The sequence below is a fragment of the Carassius auratus genome, chromosome 8 (assembly GCF_003368295.1).
Source record: "Carassius auratus strain Wakin chromosome 8, ASM336829v1, whole genome shotgun sequence".
NCBI classification, from domain to species: domain Eukaryota; kingdom Metazoa; phylum Chordata; class Actinopteri; order Cypriniformes; family Cyprinidae; genus Carassius; species Carassius auratus.
The window spans coordinates 28254833-28261747 of NC_039250.1; the positions used below are offsets into that span (position 1 = coordinate 28254833).

General features: G+C 48.1%; 1 pseudogene; it reads right to left on the reverse strand.

Moving 5' to 3' along the window:
* Window positions 1-3505: 3505 nt before the first annotated feature.
* Window positions 3506-6455, reverse strand: LOC113107854 (uncharacterized; annotated as a pseudogene).
* Between the last annotated feature and the right edge of the window lie 460 nt (window positions 6456-6915).

Sequence of the window (6915 nt, forward strand, 5' to 3'; positions counted from 1 at the left end):
CTCTTGGACGTGGCCCGGGAAGCGTGGGAGCAGCAGCCTGCCCCCAAACGTACCATCATCGAGCATGTCCGACAAATGAGGGAACGGATCGACCGAGCGATGCCGTTAGTCCGGGAACCCAGGGCCCAGCAAGCGCAGCAACGTCACTACAACCGGGCAGCCCAACCACGGGAGTTCCAACCGGGAGACCACGTCCTGGTCCCTAGCTCCGCATGCAAATTCCTGGCCTCCTGGAAAGGACCCTACTCGGTGGTGGAGAGGATTGGGCCGGTCACATACCACCAGTGGCCATTGGCAGTACCGGACCATTCCCTTCAGCCTACACGGGGCCCCCGCGACGTTCCACTGAATGATGGACATCATCCTGCGGCCCCACCAGGCGTACGCGGCCGCCTACCTGGATGACATCGTGATCCACTCCAAGGCATGGGAAGAACATCCGGATCGTCTGCGGAGGGTGTTCTCGGAGCTCCGGCAGGCTGGGCTCACCGCCAACCCCCGAAAATGCCACCTAGCCCTCTCTGAGGCCAAGTACCTAGGCTTCCAAGTCGGCCAAGGTCTCATCCGGCCACAGGACAAGAAAGTCGAGGCCGTCCACGCCACCCCAAGACCCTGGACAAAGACCCAGGTACGAGCCTTCTTGGGGTTGGCGGGTTATTACCGATGTTTTATCCCCAACTTCTCCTCTTTAGCCGGCCCCCTGTGAGACCTGACCAGGAAGGGGCAGCCGGAGAAAGTATGTTGGACTCCGTCGGCGGAAGAGGCCTATGCCCAGGTCAAAGCGGCACTCACGTCCTCGCCTGTACTCCACGCCCCGGATTTTAGCTGCCCCTTCCTGCTGCAGACAGATGCCTCCGACACGGGACTGGGAGCGATCCTCTCCCAATTTCAGGAAGGTGAGGAGTATCCGATCATTTACATCAGCAGGAAGCTGTCCCCAACTGAGAGGAATTACGCCGCCGTGGAGAGGGAAGCCCTGGCCATCAGGTGGGCAGTGAACGCCGATGGCCTCTCCCGAATCTGGACAGCTTATGCAGGTCTGTCAGGGGTCATTCCCCACCCTCCCCTAACTTCACCCCTACTGTCTACATATGTTCACAGGACCAGAACGACGCTTGGGGGGGGGTGACGAGCGTTCCCGGAGGAATCGGCATCGCCCTGGCAACCAACGGAAAACACCTACACGTCCTCATCACCGGCTGATCGGTCACAGCTGCTCACTTCACCAGGCACCCTACACTTATAAATAAATCCACCCTCCGGGGCAAGACCACAGGAAACAGATGATTCTTCTGCACAATCGGACTTTGCTGCAGCCTGGAATTGAACTACTGGTTTCGTCTGGTCAAAGGAGAACTGGCCCCCCAACTGAGCCTGGTTTCTCCCAAGGTTTTTTTCTCCATTCTGTCACTGATGGAGTTTTGGTTCCTTGCCGCTGTCGCCTCTGGCTTGCTTAGTTGGGGTCACTTCATCTACAGCGATATCATTGACTTGATTGCAAATAAATGCACAGACACTGTTTAACTGAACAAAGATGACATCACTAAATTCAATGATGAACTGCCTTAACTATCATTTTGCATTATTGAGACACTGTTTTCCAAATGAATGTTGTTCAGTGCTTTGACGCAATGTATTTTGTTTAAAGCACTATATAAATAAAGGTGATTGATTGATTGATTTAATTCATGCACCCCTTGACACTCTTAACACACCTGACAATAAGGGAAAAATTTATAAAATAAAGAGTTTGAGTCTTACCTATCAGATAGGTCCCTCAAAGTATCTTGGAGAGGTGAGGTGTCCAAGTCACAACATCTAACTACTGAGGTGCCTCAGGGTTCAGTTCTTGGACCACTTCTCTTCCCTGTCTACATGGCATCATTAGGTTCTGTCATTCAGAGACATATCTTTTCATATCACTGCTATGCTGGTGACACTCAACTCTACCTCTCATTCCATCCTGATGGCCCGATGGTAGCTGCTCGCATCACAGCTATTTTAACAGACATTTCTTGCTGGATGAAGGACCATCACCTTCAACTCAACCTTGCCAAGACAGAACGGCTTGTAGTTCCATCAAACCCATTATTTCATCACAATGTCACCATCAAGTTAAGCACATCAACCATAACTCCTTCAAACACAGCCAGAAACCTTGGAGTAATGATTGATGATCAGCTAATTTTCTCAGACCACATTGCTAAAACTATCCATCAAGAAGATCAGGACCTTTCTTTCAGAACATGCTGAACAACTCCTTGTTTAAGATCTTGGTCTGTTCAGGGTGGACTATGGCAATGCTCCATTGGCAGGTCTTCCAGTCAGTTCTATCAAACCTTTAGAATTAATCCACAATGTGGCAGCAATATAAAATTTTAATGAAATGAAAATAATACACGTCACAGCTCTGTTCATCAATTTGTACTAGTTACCAATAGCTGCTTGCATAAAATTCAAGGCATTGATGTTTGCCTATGAAACCACCACTGGCTCTGCACCCCTTTACCTAAATTCATTACTTCAGACTTATGTCACCTCTAGAAGCTTGGATTCTGCAAGTGAACGTTGCTTGATTGTGCCATCCCAAAGAAGCACAAAATCACTTTTACAGACTTTTAAATTAAATTTTCCCTCCTGGTGGAATGACCTGCCCAACTCAAGCCGAGCATCTAAGTCGTTAGCCATCTTCAAGAATCGGCTTAAACACATCTCTTCCATCTGTGTTTAACCCTCTAACTTTAGCACTCACTATTCTAATTCTATCGTAAAAAAATATTTAACTACCTATCTTTTTATATTCTATTTTCTTTTCATTTATTGTATATACATTATATACATATATACAGTGTATGTATATATATATATATATATATATATATATATATATATATATATATATATATATATATATATGTGTGTGTGTGTGTAAACACCTGTAACACTAGCCTGCTCTATTCTTTTTCTATTCCAACTACGCCAACCATAGAATGGAAAGGTAAAGGTTGTTGTGATGAGTGGAGCGGGGCCGAGGGACGTGGGAACGGGGAGTGAGGCCAGGTGTAGTGATTGGAGATGAGCTACACCTGCGACCCACCACCGGTCTCGAGTCCCACGTAGGAGATGGAAGGATATAAAACTGGAGCGACGGCAGTGAAGGACGAGAGAGGACCTTGCCTGGGCTTTTAGTTTATGTTTTGCTTTTTATTTGCGTGCATCAGTCGTCCGTGAGGGGCTGATGCGCTGTTTTGTTTATTTTGAGATTATTAAAGTTTCATTTGATTGTGAAATAAAAACCAAAACACAACTAAAATTCCAGGCCTGGTCCTCTCTCATCCTTCACTGTCGTCTCTCCAGTTTTATATCCTTCCATCTCCTACGTGGGCCTCGAGACCAGTGGTGGGTCGCAGGTGTAGCTCATCTCCAATCACTACACCTGGCCTCACTCCTCGTTCCCACGTCCCTCAGTCCCGCCCCACTCGTCACAGTTGTCTGGCCAGGAGGCTCTCGCCAGCGTCCGAAGGGAGCACACACATCGAATGTGTAAGCCTCTCCGGATGTGAGACGGAAGAGGTAACATTAAGTGGTCAGGAGGCTCTCGCCAGCATCCAACGGGGACTTCCTGAACCCAGAATCGACTGGGTAAGCCCCGTGAGGCTCTCGTCGACGTCATATGGGAGTTCGCTACTCACGGCATGAGACGGGTGAGCCTCGACGACCGTAGGATGGAAGGAGGGTTTGTTTGTGTGTTTGATACTTGCGGCATCGGATAGCTTGCATATTGGTAGATCGTTTTTACGACCTAAACCACATTGAATGGTAATGGTTGTCAGGCCAGGAGGCTCTAGTCAGTGTCCAATGGGTGCACTTGCATCGAATGGGTAAGCCTTGCTGGCCGAACGATATAAAAGGTAAGGTTGTCTAGCCAGGAGGCTCTGACCAACGTCCCATAGGAGCTTAGCTCCCGGCATTGAATGGGTAAACCTCTCCGTATGTAAGACTGAATGGCAAGAAAGGTAGCCGGGGGCTTTCACCTACGTCTGAATGGAGTGTGGGCTCCTGGTGACGAACGGGTAAGCTTTGCTGGCCGCAGAATGGAAAAGGTGAAGTTGTCTGGCCGGGAGGCTCTTGTCAGCATCCGATGGGAGCTCGAGCTCCTGGCATGGAAGAGAGAAGCCTCGACCATAGGATAGAAATGGTAATGTTATCTGGCCGGGAGGCTATGGCTGACATCCGTTTTTTTTATTTGCGACACCGGATGGGTAGTCTCTCCGACCATCAGAGGGAAAATTAAGATTGTTTAATCTGCGAAGCACCCGTTGGTGTTCAGCGAAAGCTTAATTTGTGGTATTGGAAGGGTACGTCTTGCCATCAGAGGGAAAATTTGTTTTAGCTGCGATGTACTCGTTGGTGTTCAATAGGTACGTGTCACTGACTGGAAGAATTTTTTATATATATATATATATATATATATATATATTTATTTATTTGTTTTGGTGGCCGATGTTGGTTTGGTGGGCTTTCTTTATGTGAAACTGATTTGTTCTGATATAGCTTTGGTACACTTCTGAAGACCATCTTCCCAGAATTTGGATCTGCTGCTTGGAGAGGCCATTTTGGGCTGCTGAAGTTGCTGCCCCGCATCTGAGGTGCTTTTGGAACCAGAAACTAGTGACTGGTTTTTTAAAGGTCATCGATGAATGGTGGTTCATGCAGGGATTTTGCCTGGGAATTCCTAAGGTGTAGAAATGCCAGGATGGATTGGTAAGGCTGGATTGGGATGGGGAGATTGAATATATATATATAAAATGATCTTTCTTGGCTTGGTCTATTTTGCTTTGATTAAAAAAGTCACTATTTCGTCATCGAGTACAGTTAGGTCTGATACAGTAGAGTCTGGAGAATAGAGTCGAGCAATGCTTCGGGAAGTGGTTTTACAGGGTGAGTTATGGGAATATTAATTCCAAATAGTGAGTGTAGGGAATTGGTCCGCCTCTGGAGACAGGATCCTGAATTTCTGAAACAGAAAACAAGACGAGTCAGAAATGTGGTTTTCTGTACCTGGAACGTGCTTTGCGATAATTATAAATTGGTTGCATGCTGCGATCCATATTAGACATCTAAGGACAGGCATGAAGGCGGGGGAGTGAGAACGGCCTTTGTTTATGCACTGAACTATGGCTTCGTTGTCGCAGTGCACTAAAATGCTTTTAGATGTCCATTCGTTTCCCCACAGGAAGGCTGCTCCTACAAGGGGGTAGAGCTCGAAAAGAGCTGACGACTGGATCGAGTCCTGCATCTGGGGGGGCCATGTGGACGCAAACCAACGACGTTGGTAGAAACCTCCGAAACCGATTGAGGGAGCTGCTTCTGTAAATAGCTGTAAATCGATGGGAGACGAAACTAGATTGTTATAAAAAAAGAAAGACTGTTCCATTGTCTAAGGAACAAGATCCATAAATTTAGTTCATTGCTGCATGCTTGGGATAGGAGGATGAGGTCCTCGAGCATGTGAACTGAAGATGCAAGTGTTAGGAGATGCGCGATGAGAGGGAATAATGCGCATTGCAAAATTTAAGTGGCCGATATTCTATCGATCTTCTCCTTTGGCAGGGAGAGCTGAAATTTAGCTGAGTCGCGGTTGATGCCGAGAAACTCGATGGATGTGGTGGGACCCATGGTTTTTTCCTGAGCCATGGGGATCCCGAGTTCGGAAAAAACTTTTTGGACTGTGAGGATATGCCCGGCTGGGATTGCCTTAGGAGGTGAAATGACCAGAAAGTCATCTAAGAGATGGATAATATATGGAATTGCATAATTGTTGGAAAGGATCCAGCAAACGGCTTCGGATAGCATATATCAAAAATTTTGGGGCTGCTTTTGCACCTGAAGGTTAACCGGACGGCGAAATAGTATTTCTCGAGCCATCGGATACCAAACAGGTGCCAAAAGTCCGGATGGATAGACATCACTTTGAAGGCAGAAGTGATGTCTATTTTTGCAAGCCAGTCTCCTCCGCCCCGCAATTTTAATCAGTTCGTCTACCTGATCTATGTCTTGGTATTTGAGCGAAAATTCGTGGAGATGTATCAAACTATTGATGCTCGGGAATGTAGATTTATGTGGGGATGACAGATCTACTATTAAGTGTTTCTTACCTGAAAATTTTCTAGTAGCCACTCCGATTGGGCTAACTCTGAACATTTTGAAGGGGGGTTTATTGAAGGGCCCAATCATGAAGCATGACTCGACTTCTTTTTTGATAAGGTTAACTACTATGGCGGGCTCTGCGAGGGTGGATAGGAGATTATGGCAGATCGTGTTTTGAGAAAGCTCGCTGTGGCGAGGCCAGAAGGCGTGGGAACGAGGAGTGAGGCCAGGTGTAGTGATTGAAGATGAGCTGCACCTGCGCCCCACCGCCAGTATCGAGTCCCACGTAGGAGATGGAAGGATATAAAACTGGAGCGACGACCGTAAAGGACGAGAGAGGACCAGGCCTGGGACATTAATTTATGTTTTGGCTTTTATTTGTGCGCGTCAGTCGCCGTGAGGGGCTGACGCGCTGTTTTGTGTTTATTTTTGGCATTAAAGTCTTTATTTGATTGTGCGCCGGTTCCCGCCTCCTTCTTCCGGATGAATATGGAGTTTTTATCATTACAGTGGTGCCGAAGCCCGGGAGAAGGAGGGACACGCTGCTGAAGATCCCTCGCCGCTGTGGTGAATCCGCGGTGCCCTTGAGCAGGCAAAGTATGTGCCGCCATGGACGCTCGAGGCGGTGGGCTGGAGCGAGTTGCCATGGACGGGCGAGCTCGCTGCCGACCGCCCACGATATGGAGGGGCGGCTGTCGTCCGTGAGGGAGCGGAGGAGTCGGCGCCGTTCGCCAGGGGGCCGGAGCCTGCTGCCTCCGCGATTGA